This window comes from Rhinoderma darwinii, chromosome 5, assembly GCF_050947455.1.
Source record: "Rhinoderma darwinii isolate aRhiDar2 chromosome 5, aRhiDar2.hap1, whole genome shotgun sequence".
NCBI lineage: Eukaryota > Metazoa > Chordata > Amphibia > Anura > Rhinodermatidae > Rhinoderma > Rhinoderma darwinii.
Window position 1 is genome coordinate 42,853,960 of NC_134691.1, and position 14,083 is coordinate 42,868,042.

Genomic DNA, 14,083 nt, shown 5'->3' on the forward strand with positions numbered 1-14,083 from the left:
TGTCATTTTCTGTGTGTCTACCATGAAGCCTAAGTATTTCATCTTGGTGCATGGTGTTAGATGAGACTTCTGGAGGTTTATGATGAAACCGTTCGATCTGAGTACGTCCAGAGTGACCTTCAGGTGTTTTATGAGCATGTCTTCTAACTGGGCTCTCACCAGTCAATCATCCAGGTATGGACATACGAAGATCCCTTTCATGCGTAGTACTGCAGACAGTACCACCGCTACCTTCGTAAACACTCGGGGTGCTGTTGTTATCCCAAAGGGTAGGCAGGTGAACTGAAGATGTAGGACTTGATGATGAACAAGAACTGCTACCCGAAGAAACTTCCTGTGTTTCCTCAGAACTGGGATATGACGGTATGCATCTTGCAGATCGATAGTGGCTAGAAAATCACCTTCCTGGATAATATTTATGACTGATTGAATAGATTCCATTTTGAACTTTTTCTTTACAAAGAACTGGTTCAGATATGTAAAATCTATAACCGACACTTGTGTTCCTTGTTAGGAACGCCAAAGATAGGGGATTACACTCCCCGACACCGCTGATGATACGGGACTCCCATGCTCCTTTCCTTATGAAGTCCTGAATAAGATTGAGAACAATAGGATTTCTTCCTTTGTTTATACAGAATCTGTTCTTTGGAACGGTGTTCAGTTCCAGCAAGTAGCCATTCTGGATGGTGGATCTGACCCAGGCGTCTGTGGACTTTTTTGGCCATAGATGAACAAACTTTCCCAGTCTTCCACCTACAGGACACTCCTCTCCTCCTCTCTCTTGGCGTCATAGGTTAAAATGTTTTTGAAAGGGTGATTTCTTCCTAACGGAGGGGTTACCCTCTTGCTTGAGTTTGAATCTGCGCTGTCTGTCACCCCCCCCCCCCGAAAATATGAATTTATGATTTATTTCATTATTATATTATATTACATTATATTATATTATATCATCACTGTATTGTTTTCCGACCCGAGACCATATGGTGTTGGTTCAATACATTCTGTGTCATTTTCTTATGTACCATTAGTGTTCCTCTTTTCAGATCTATGCTCATTTTAAGTTTCTCATCGTATTTCTTATGTATCATTAGTGTTCCTATTTTTCTGATATATGCACAGTTATGTTTCCCATTGAATTTATTCATGACATATGGCCTTTCTTTTTGGCCACTATTAGTATTAATATTACCAATTGTTAATTACTATTTACCGGCTTCTCCAATCGTACATAACATTACTTAGCCTTTTGTAACCCCTATTACACATAGTTTGGCCGTTTCATTTTTTATTTTTGACATCTCCCCTCTCCCCCCCCCCCCTCTCCTTTTTTCTGACATACTCTCCCATAAACTTATTGCTCTTTATTATTTCGTTATGACACTAATTATCATTTACCGGTTGCCGACTTTACAATCGGCTACATAGCGTATTATAATATCATACCATACATATTTGTTCACTACGGTCCTTGTCAGCTTCATATACATTATTGTTACTCCCCCTCTCTTAGAAATGTTCACAGTTATGTTTTGCATTCTAATTTCATACATGAGACATTACGTTTTTCCAATTTCGTTGAGCCATCAATTATGATTTACCGGCTTTTGCCGACTTAGTTCTTTAGAGTATATAAGGGTATTTCTCACTACGTCTCTGACACTCCTGATAATTGTGCTATTATGTGGACCACCTACATTTTGTATATTGTACTCTTTATCCTCAAAATCATTCTCACTATCTGCTATTCGGTCCTATTTTTTATCGAGTTATTACACTACATTATGTACATAGTTGTGTATATCATATTACATACTCTACGTTATTGGCTTGCTCACTTTGCACAAGGTTCAGTCCATTAACGTTGTCACCCTTTTTATTCTCTTTTTATAGCTGTTTTATTCGCATCTTGTGGTTTTAGAACTGTTGCCGACTATTTGTCTTTCTTTCAAACGTCATTTTCTGCACCAAAAAATTGTATTTCCATACCACATATCCGTGTGTGGTTTATATCTATACATGTATCATTCACATTAGCATCTATGTTTATTTGTTTATTTCACGGGCAGCCACTCATCGGGTTTCGGCATCCTTTGAGATTCATTCCTTGCCATTACTTTCATTGTTCTCATATCGCTTCCCATTTTATATCCTTTATCTTTCCTTTTTTATTATTGCAACTATGTTTACCATATGTTCTAATCTCACTATCATTGTTATTTGTCATTCTTTAACCTTTGAACTCTGACATCATTAGAACGCCCTGTCCTTGTTCACATTGGCGGGTTTTTTTCAACTTTAACATTCTATTTAAACAGTGATTTGTGTGCTTTCCTTCATGACCTGATGAAGATGCCGGTGCGGCATTGAAACGCGTAGTCATATTACCAATAAACCTTATTTATTATCATCACTCCGAAGTTCTTGTCCTTTCGGTCCTATCCGTGTGCAGCAGCGCCCTCGTAGACTCTTTTCCAGCTCACCCAGCATGTAATAACAGGATGGGAGGGAAGGACTTTATTGACTGGAAAATAATAAAGTTGTTCCTTTTTAGGTTTATGAGACACGTCTTTATCAGTCTTTACCTAACAGATAAATATTATCTGAAGGTTCCCCATCAGAGTCCTCTGAATCCAGATCCTCCTCCGATACAGAATCCTGTCACTTCTGTAGCGTCTCTGTGATATTTACAGCAAGGCAAGCGTAATCTCGTTTGAAATGACAGGTTACATCATAATCACGCGAGATTACGCTTGCTGTGTTGTAGTGTCGGGATTGTATTAGCGAAGTGACAGGAGAATGAATACACGTCACGCCCTGGCTGGAGGTAATGTATATTCATAGTCAGGACACTGCAGTAATGTTATAGTGTGTTTATGTGGCTGCACATAGCGATATTGCTATATCGCTATGTGCAGTGTAAATGAATGGAGAGAAGTGTATGACGCCGATTGGTCAGCGTCATACACTTCTCTTCACAACGCCCACTTGGCCAAAAAGTAAAACACGCACAGTTGTCCATTGAGAAACTCATTAGCATAAAGCTAATATAGGTCATAACTCCGTCAAAAATGATTGTTTTTCTAAATAAAAAACACTGCTGTTATCTACATTACAGCACCGATCACATCATGTACAATATAGGCCACCTATAATGTGGTGACAGAGCCTCTTTAAGGAAGATAAAAACCCTTCTCACATTACACAATAAAAGTTTTGGGTACCTTAATCTCCGGGGTCGAGCAGCTGCACCATCCTGCATCCTGTCTACATAGAAGCTGTATCGTTCTCTCTCAGACGATCCTGTCAGTTCAGCTGAACTGGCGACTCGGCTGAGCGCGGGTCCTTTGTGTCCCTGACACACAGGAACCAGCTAATATCAATCACATCTAAGTTATGAACTTAGATGTTATCGATATGTGGATCTTGTGTGTGCATGTATACGGAATACATAGAAGCGGTATCAAAAAAGTAAAAAAAAATAATAAATTTGATCAATTGGAGAAGTGGTTAAGAACACTAAACACAATGATTTAATGGGTAACTAGACTTTAAAAAAAAACTTTTAACGTGTCATAGTGACCTGACAGAAGTTTTGATCGGTGGGGATCCAAGCACTGAGACCCCCACCGATCGCTAAACCAAAGCGGCAGAAGCGCTTGGTGAGCACTGTGCCAAAGTGGAAAGCCAAGCACGCGGTTTACGGACTCAGACTTTCTACTGAGCCCATACACCGCTCCGAGGAAAGCTGATCAGAAACTAAGTGACACAGCGCTCACCAGAGTGCTTTTACAGCTTCGTTTTAGCAATCGGTGGGGGTCTCAGTGCTCGGACCCCCACCGATCAAAACTTCTGGCTGATCACTATGACATGTTAAAAGTTTTTAAAGGTTTAGTTACACAAAATTATCTAAAAAAAATTCTGTATTATGGTCGTGATGACTCCTTATTCCAGTGCCATCTGTGCCTACTTTCTGTAAATTATTTACCAGATGATTATAGTAATAAGCTAGGGCGAATGTTACTACTACCGGTAATATGCTGAATTTACGGCTGTCATCATTCTTTCTAGCAGCCAGTCCTTTATCGAAACAGGTTGGCGGAATATTTATCTTACATTTACTTTGGCCCACGTATTAGAATGAATGGTTTACAGTACTTCCAGGAACCTGATTTGTAGTTAACCAAAAACCATCCATCCCAGTGTCCATTTCATATCTTGTAGAATCTGCTTGCTCCTTTACTCCCACCTTCTATTGCTCTGTTTTATTTTAAAGAAGCCGTAACCCAAGTAATCGGCAAAACATCATTTGTCCCTGTCCGAGCTTATCCAAGTGACATGGCGAGAAGTGTGCGCTGCGGCTGAGTCAATATTATACGAGATCTGGCGGAGTTCTTCAAAATTGTTTAGAAAACAGACATAGTTGCTAAGGAGAGAGCAATAAATGTTATATCAAGTAAGAAATAACTGCAGTTTACGGTCACTGCCGGAATAACTATATATAGAGATCCGAGCGATAGGAGCAGGCTGCCTGCACAACATGCATCAACCAGTAATATTAATGACATTCCTACACAGAAGTGCAAGTGCTGACCTAACTTCAACTTCATGCTAAACCATCCAGTGTAACTGGGCTCACACAATTTTATATAAATATCCACTAGGTATAGTATGTGTTTGCTTTCGCATTGCAGTACAGCAGTTTTTCCCCTGCCCATTTAGTTTACTGTGGTAGGAAATGCAGACTAAATTTGTTTTCTACATTGTATGTCTAGGGGGTGACTGCCTCTATCTTGGTTGTGCATCTCTTCTATCTGTCCATGTCGGTTTATAATAAAAATAAAACTAGTTCCTACCTATCCTGAGTACGCAGTGTTTTGGTATGGAGACCTGAAGACCGTTTCAAACTAAAGAACAAAAGATCCAATTTTTTTGGCGCAGGGACCAACAGAAGGTACCCAATCGCCTATGATAAAAACCAGCCTCCAGTGAAGGGAGCTTTGAGGCCATACAAGGCACAAAAGGGTTTGATACTATCTTTCACTTTAAAAGTGACATATGATGACTTGGGTGAAGGTAAATGGGCCCAGATGAGAGGAAAATTCATGCATAACAAAAGGCTAGTCACTAAAGTGTATAAGGGTAGACGTAATGAAAAATATAGGCGTCCCAAATGGTCTGGAAGTCTGAGTTCACCAGGGAAGGAACTAGTCGGGAAATAGGCAACAAAGGCCAACTCCATGGACTCCCATTGTTTCGAGAGGGAGTTTTGGAACTAATTAAAAAACAAAAACATTTGGTACAAATGAAAGACACATAAACTATCTCCCCCAAAGACTTAGGCCTAATGAGAACATTGTGCCGCAATAGTGAAGGTTTCCAACCCCAAATAAAATAGACGGACAATGAAATTAGTTTGCAAAAGATCCAGCTAGGTAGACTAAGGACTAATGTTATGGCACATAATTCTATGTACGGAGCCCGGAAGCAGTTGGCTCCGTACATAGCATAGCGGCCGTGCTGCAGAACTGCAGGTCCGCTCCTATTCACTTGAACAGTACTGCAGCTCGCCGCTATTCTGTGGCCGGAGCTAACTGCTTCCGGCATGTACGTCCGGTGCACAGAGCCACCGGACCAGCTGATCTGTGCAGGGTTCTGGTGTCGGACCCCCACAGATCATGTACTGATGACCTATCCGGTGGATAGGTCATCAGTTGTCAGAAGGTGGAAAACCCCTTTAAAAACACAAGAGCATAAAAGTAAAAAAAAAAAAAGTAGTAGCAGTGACCTAATAAAAAACGCAATGTAAAATGCAGGGAGGGGGTTTTAGAGAATTTTTCATGCGTTCTAGGTTAACAAAGTAATTTCCTTACAGTATTTCTCCTTTAAACGTCATCCACAGATGAAGAATTGATATTTATGTAGTACACCATTAAGAAAATAAATATCATCCTGAGGAATGAATAAGTATGAAAGACTTGGAAAACCAAGGATGAGAGCCAGGATGTGGTTTGTGTCTTCCAGGAAAATACAGTGACTAAGCAATAATATTCAATAACTTCATCAGTCTAAACTGCTAATGGATTTTAGGGCAGAGCAGGTGAGATCTACAATTTACTAGTGTGGACGTATCTGCTCATACTATGGACTGTTTTCTCCAATGGGGTCCAACGTAATCACTTTATGACTATTTATATAAATAGGATTTACAAGTGTCAACATTACATTTTGTGTTCAAAATGTGGGGCTCATATATATGACAAGTAAGACCTGGTGCACAGTCTGTTCCAGTGTAAATAAGCATCATGTGTACAGGGTCGGACTAGCCCACCAGAGGATCCCCCGGTGGGCCCAGACTCGGACCCAATAATGGGTCCTAATTAGATTAGCAGAAGACAACTCCATTGGGAGCTTAACACTTGCCTCGTAGGGTTGATTTTTTTATGGGTGATTCACAAATAATAATAATAATAATTAGACCTTATTGATGATATGTCCTCTGTGTAAAATGATAAAAAGTGGATGTGCACATTTTCTGTAGAGATGGTGGGTGGGCCCTCAGAATAATTTCATCTGGTGGGCCCAAGGGACCCCAGTCCGACGCTGCATGTGTGTACCTTATATATACCGTATACAGAATAAAAAATGGTGTGCTAAACCTATAGACTGGTTACAAAAACTGGTTGAAATAAGATATTATAATTCAGATAATCGTTGTGGTTGAGCTGCAATACCAGACACAGTCAATGGACAATGGTGGCACTGTTTCTGGACAGGAAACGGATCCTTTTTTTTTTGTTAAAGCGAAACTACAACACCTGAAAACAGACCCACCATCCTCTAAGCCAGCCTGCATGTGTTCCTCTATATTTCTCTACTTCCTTTCTAGAAGAAAATAATCCCGCTTATCTCTGCCATCCTGAGTGTATAAGCTACTATTTGCAGAGTGTAGTTCTGGTAGCTACATACGCCATGTTACCTTTTCAGGCATTACATTCCCTAGAAGAAACTAGTTAAATAGATCTTTCTAAATTGTGAGCAGGATTCTGGAGATCAACAGATGCAGGTTTAAGGCACAGGAGAGGCTGCAGACTGTGCAGCAGCATGCATAGCACAGGCGGTGTGCCAAATCCAGATCACTGTTGTGAGTGGCAGCGATGACAGGTTGGCAAAAGTCTTACATTATCTGCAGGACTAAGCCTGGAGGAGATTTAATGACAACAGCAGAAGGCGCAGAGCTAAGAAGATATATATTTTTTCCCCACATTGTCACTAATTCTTTATTTATACATGAGTGCATAAACAATTTAACAGTTTCATTGCCCTTACAGCGGACCACACCTAATATTAGCATTTATTTATTTTACAAATTATTTTGTGTGAAACGTCAGGGCTCCAAATTTTTCTGCTGCCAATACAAATGACACTGGTTGTTTTTTTTTGTAGCCAACCACATGACAAAGAAGCCACCCTACTTATCCTACTTAGCCTTATATGAAATCTACATTGGCAGCTTTTCTTTGAAGAGGTTGTCTGGTTTAGAAAACCCTTTCTGAGTTAATAAAGGGGAGTCCCTCGTTCTTAACCTCCATCAGTTAGCCACCGTAGAATTTGGCTACAAAGACTGTTGTGCATTTTTGGAGGACTCTACACGGTCGTGTGTTTCATGAACAGTTAATTCATTTCAATAGGCACCATGTTATGCTTCATCTCTCCTGTGGTGGCGCTGCAGGGGAATTAAACACTTAGCGCCAGCTTTCCCAACAGATTACAACTGATCGTTGGGGGTCCTAGCATTGGTATACCCTGTGATCAGCTTTATTTTGGGTATCCCTAACAAAAAGAGCCTTTGTAAAGTAGTGAACCCCTTGAATATAACATATATTGGAAATGGCTTATAGATTTATAATTACTAGGGAGAGAACATAACTTGTTACATGAACACACTTTTAATAAACAGTCGATGAGGTCATTACAGATATGAAAATAACGTCTGCATTCCATGTTTCTGAGAAATGGCTGATTTCCAGAAATATAAATTGTTTCTTGACCAATTTTGTACCAGGACATTGGTTACATCATGGAATAAAAAAGTGCCAAATATATATCTAAAAGAATTTCATTCATAACAAAGAATAAGAAAGCAGAAAAAAGACGAAACATAAAATATCACGACAACCTCCAAAAAAAATTGCACAGAATGAGGATGACTATACGTCTTATGCCAGTTAAAATGCCAACCATAATTTAAAGGGGCTTTGCACGTTTAGAAAAACATGTCTGCTTTCCAGAACTGTGCCAAAAACAGCGCTACATTATCCATTGGTTGTGTGTGGTATTGCAGCTTAGACTCATTTACTTCTGCAATACCAGACACAACCCATGGATAGATGTAGCGCTGTTTTTGGTAGAAAGTAGACATGTTTTTTTTTTATCCTGTACAACCCCTTTAATATGGTGACGTTCTTTATATGGACCCAGGATAGAGCCTTGTTTTAGCAGGTAGTATTTCGTAGACTGTTGTAAACTTGAACTCTCTTTTGTTTAGACATGAGCGTCTAACGTAAGCAGTGACTGTGGGTAGCGCAATCTGCACATGGAAATAATGGACCATTAATTGTTACTGGAATTGGCTGTATACTGCTGTGAATCATCTGCTTCTAATAATGCTATGCAGCAAGTTTACGGGCACAATTCTAGCGACAGCAATCACTGGTCTGACGAAAGGTATAGATCTAACTATTGTGACAATGAGGATTTTACGTTTCATTATTTTTTCCTATCTAGTAATCAAAAATTTTCCATGTTATAAAGTAATGGCATATCGCTAGGAAATGCCATCACTTTATAATGGGGGAATATCGACCTCTGGAAACCCTGCTGATCCTGAGAGTGAAGGGGCCGCAGCGCTGATTTTGCACTGCATCCACTTCTAAGTTTTCCCTGCACATCGGTGCTGTCGGCCACCCGGCTTTACACGGTGGCCTATCCTTAGGATAGACTATCAATGTGTGATCTGGGGGAAAATCCCCACCCTGGAACCCAAAAAAATCAGCAAAACAAAGAGGCAGCGTCCCTCAAGTGTGCATTAGAAGACACAACCCCACATGTATAGATGTCACAGTGTCATGTACTGCACTGAAGTGGCACCCTTGTTCTGATCAGTGGTGGGATACCCACCAAGTCTAGGTCATCAATGTAAAACCCCTTTAATTACCACTTCATCGTACTCACTTTTTTTTTTCAAATTATTTATTAAAGGGGTATTCCTAGAATAGACAATTATCACCTATCCATGGGATAGGTGATAATTGTCTGATTGCTGGGAGCCCCACTGTTGAGACCAACACCGATCGCAAGAATGGGGGTCCCGAAACCCATGTTCCTATTCACTGCTCAACCGCGAGAATGTGCGCTCCTGCTCCATCCATTGTCTATGGGAATGACTAATACAGCCGCATACTTGACCACCGCTCCATTCAAGCTCTTCCTCATTGCAGGGGATTGCAGGGGGCTTCAGCAGTAGGGCCAGACAATTATCATTTATTCTGTGGTTAGGTGATAATGTAAGAGAATGAATTGGAATAACCACCGCACCCTTCAAAGACTTAGGGTAAGGCCACACGGAGCGGCACTGACGCGACGCGGCCCGACAACCGCACCAGCACTGCATGTGGTGCGACTGTCAAATTGCTTGTTAAAGGTCACACGTTGTTACAGGTAAAAAAAGCTGTTTATCTGCAAAATAGTATGGGCATATATACACCCTGTATGGCCACAGCTGTTTTACCCGCAACAACATGCTGCCATTAACAGGCAATCTGACAGCAGTGCCGAACATGGTGCTGGCGCGACTGTCAGCCACATTGCGGCCGGGTCAGTGCTGCTCTATGTGGCTTTACCCTTAGATACATATGATGGCTTGTTAAGTTGGGTACTATAATATTAAAAGCTGACCCAGTGTATTTTAGAGTAATGGATGCAATACCTGATTAAAACTTGCAGGGTATAAATTCCTGTGCTCCTAACAATTTTGTGGGCTGTTTTAAATGTGATTGTTTACCCTCCAACCAATCAAGAAATTATTTACTAATCGCCTTATAGAGAACACGTGTGTGGGTTTAGTGAAAAAACTAAACCGTTTGCTGTAAAGGACAAGTTTGGGACTGAGAACAGCCGACTAAGGGCTGCAATCCACATTAATTAAGGAAGTTGCATGAGAAGGCCGATGGGACCCAATGGCACTTTTGGACCTAAGGTTATATGGCGGATCTTTGGATACCAGGGTTTAGAGGCCCAAATTGGGTATATTAGAACTAGACATTTTAGCTGTTTGTCCAAGATCTTTTGCAGGACCTGTGAAAGCAGTAGAGGAGAAGAGAAGGCATTGATGCTGCGGAGTCCGTTTCAATAGAATTAGAAGGCATCTGCTTTTCAAGCTCCCTTGGACCAAATTCTGGACACAAACTTCGGTATCTTGGCTGACGTTATGCCTGGACAAACCATCCGCTAACTCGTACGCTTAAACCGGGACATAATGTACAATTGGGTCTATCCTGTTGTTGAGACCCCAAGACCATAACTCCAGGGCCTCCGATATTTCTCGACCTCGTGCCCCCATCCTGTTTATATACGCTACTGCTGTTGTCCATCTGAACTAGAACAGATTGACAGTATAGGAGCATTGGGAGTCAATTTTCCTGAGCTCATTTTGCCGCTCTCAATTCTAAGAGATTAATATGTAGACCATTCTCGGTCTCTGACCCTTTAATTTGTATCGCTTAGTTGGGTACAAAAGCAACTAACAATAATCTGAGACCTGATATGCCTTCCACGCAAAATCTCTTTGGTTTTGGAAATTTGTTTAATGCATGTACATTTAGTACAGGACAGATAAAACCGTCAGGCTTTTTTTTATTAGGAAGACATGATGTATCCAGCCAATCAGGCCTGAAGGAGATGGAGAAATCTTTCCCTGCCCTAGTACCACTAATAGGACCGGATCCAAGGACTGATGACCCTGGATGCCAGGTGGGTGATTTTGAAAGGGAAATTTTATCAGAGGTAGAATGAGGCTATTTTTTGGACATATAAGGTCCCATACACATGACTGTGCCCGTAATCACAGTCCGTGATTATGGGCACGACCCGCTGCTGATGGCCACGGACAGCCACCTGCATTTGCGGGCCGTGCTCCCATATAAAGTATGGCAGCACGGACCATAAAAAGAAAAAAAATAGGACATGTCCTGTCTTTTGCGTAGCCTTTCTGCGGCACGGACATCCTCTAGTAATTATATGGGAAGATGTTTATTGGCCATAGAAATCAATGCATCCGTAATTATGGACAAAATCTGCGGTCATGTGCATGGGGCCTAAGACCCAACTGTCGGAAATTTCTCAAACTTGTAAATACACTCATGTTGGTATGGAAGAGGGAGAGCTTTACCCGTTGTAGTTCTTTTCTTCTAAATTAACCAAGGACATCCTGAGCCTCTGGTAGACTTGAAGGAACCTCCTCAGGGTAATTATTTTTTTTTATTGCCCCTGATTCTATTCTTGTCTTACCCTGGGACTTAAAGGTCCGACCATCTGAACAAAAGGGCCTCCTAGAAATAGTGAATTTCTTTATGTTGGCAAAGGACTAACGAGCCCTATAACGGACCTTAACCTCCTGGATAAAATCAGAACTTAGGAGGTTCGAGGTATTCATATGAAGGAATTCATGGACCTTTGCAGCTGAATCGTCCATTCCCACGGAAGTAAGCCATCTTTCTCTGCAAATCTTCATAACATTATTAAACGTTTGTCCTACTAACAGGACAGCTCTACTCGCTACTTTCAAGAGAACTATTTTAAAGGATAATAACCAGCAGATACATCGCCTTCTTGTTTTGCTTTTGACAGCATAAAAACTAAAGGTCCAACTGCTTCAGCCATCTTAAATTTCGTAAGTTATCGACCCACCTTTTGTAGTACAGTAAAGCAGAGGCCACCTTACCGGCTAATCTCACTCTACCAATTTGTAAATTACTCCACTTCCTTCTCTCTGACAAGGCTGTACATTTTTATCCAGAATTAAAGGGTAACTAAAGTTTTAAAAAACTTTTGATATGTCATAGTGGCATGTCAGAAGTTTTGATCGGTGGTGATGGTCCAAGCACTGAGGCACCCATCGATCGTTTAAACGAAGTGGCAGAAGCGCTCGGGAGGTTTCTGTCCTTCCTAGTTTAAACTCCATTAATACAAAGCTGTCTTCACTGTATTAGTAGCGGAATTGAATTGTGTTGCACACACGCATTTTGGCTTATTATATAGATGTTCCCATATTTATTTCAGGTTTTAGAGGTTTTGAGTCTAGTCACTGCTCTTTCGCGTACACTGGATCAATACACATTTAGACGCTTTTAAGGAAATTAAATATCAATGAATCTGAGTTTAGACCAGGACAATGCTGAATGAATTTTATTTATTCATTAGACATGACCAAAATAGGTTAGTAGGGCTTAAAGGAATTAAAGAGCGCAGTCAAATTCCGGAGAAAATCACTCTGTGACGTCACAGTAGAGCCAGATTATCCCATGCACTTTTGTTTAGAAACCAATAACCGGCCAGTGTCTGTCAGGAACCGAGCGCTCTAATGATACTGCCGCAAGCTTTATTTCCTAACTATATGAATAGAACCTCAATCAATGAAGAGGAAATTATTTCTGTCATTAAATTGAAGTTTATTCGTTCAATTTAAATTTTTATTAGGAAAAACACAGCTAAGTATGTTTCTAGCTGAATCTACGTGTATTTAGAGCAGCAGTGAATGTTATTTTTTTTAATCAATAAATGGAAGGTCAACTCATGCTAAAGACGTAGTAAATGGGTTGGTCAGTAGGCAGCATTAGGGTTAAAGGAACACTAAAAAAAGAATTCTTATATGAGTGTCCCAGGTGATCATCCACCTACTACTCAGAAACTTCAGATCAGATGTGTCTGTAAGGCAACTGGCTATAGCAGGAGCCCTCCCCCACTGCAATAAGAGACTGGGGATGATAAACCCTGCCCCATTAGTAAAGCTTTGCCTCTTAGCCATTTGGGGTCTACTGTACCATTACATAACCTCTGGAAAGAGAGTGCATATGCTTTGTACTGATTTATTTATACGCCAATGACCTCTATCTCTGCTCAATGCACATTCTCAGTTACAGGACTTACGACATCTCTCCTTCCCTGGAATTCCCCTCCTCATGTCATCCGCCACTCTCCAGTCATCCAAACCAGCTTATTACCTGGCCTAATGTCCCTGCTGCCCTAATACTGCCCCCTCATCTCTCCACCACTGGTATCTCTCCACCCCCTCATTCCTTATAGATTGTACGTTCATATAGATCAGGTTCTCACCTAATGCATTTAGTCTACTTTGCCTTATATTTGTTTTTTTTTTTACTGGGTGTGTGATGATAATTTGTTTTTATGTTTTCTAAAGACGATTGTGGGGTTTGTCCCTAAAAAAAAGTTTTGGCTTTTTTGCGTATACTTTGTTTCATTCCCTCATAATTTTTACGATCTCTTTTTGCTGTCAATAAATGGGATTGTCCTAGTTGAGGCTAAAAACCTGTACAGACCTTATACTTCTCACAGCTGAGAGTTTGTAACAATTGTATCCAGTCTATGTAATTGTTTGTGAGCTAAATACTTCTCATGTCCTGATAATTTACTACTAGGTATCAGTGTAGGTGAAATGTATCAGCCTGGCGTCAAAAACATAGGATTGTCCAATCTCCATTTTCTCCATTATATTGACTTTCTATCATAATAGATATTCTGTACAGATCAGTGTCAGCCGCATTTACCAAAGCCAGCGTTCAGCCAGATACACCCGGCCACATTGCTAATTCCTGTTAATAAAACATGAGTCATTTAATGTGTGGCGTAGTTATACCAAGCGTAATGAAGCTATTTACATAATATTCAGAATACTTTATTGCTGTGTATTTCGGGTTGCTTACATAATCGAATTCATTTACTGCCTTCTTACGTAACTGCAAATCATTTCATACAAAAACAGATTCTGGCAATAGGTTTCTCGGGC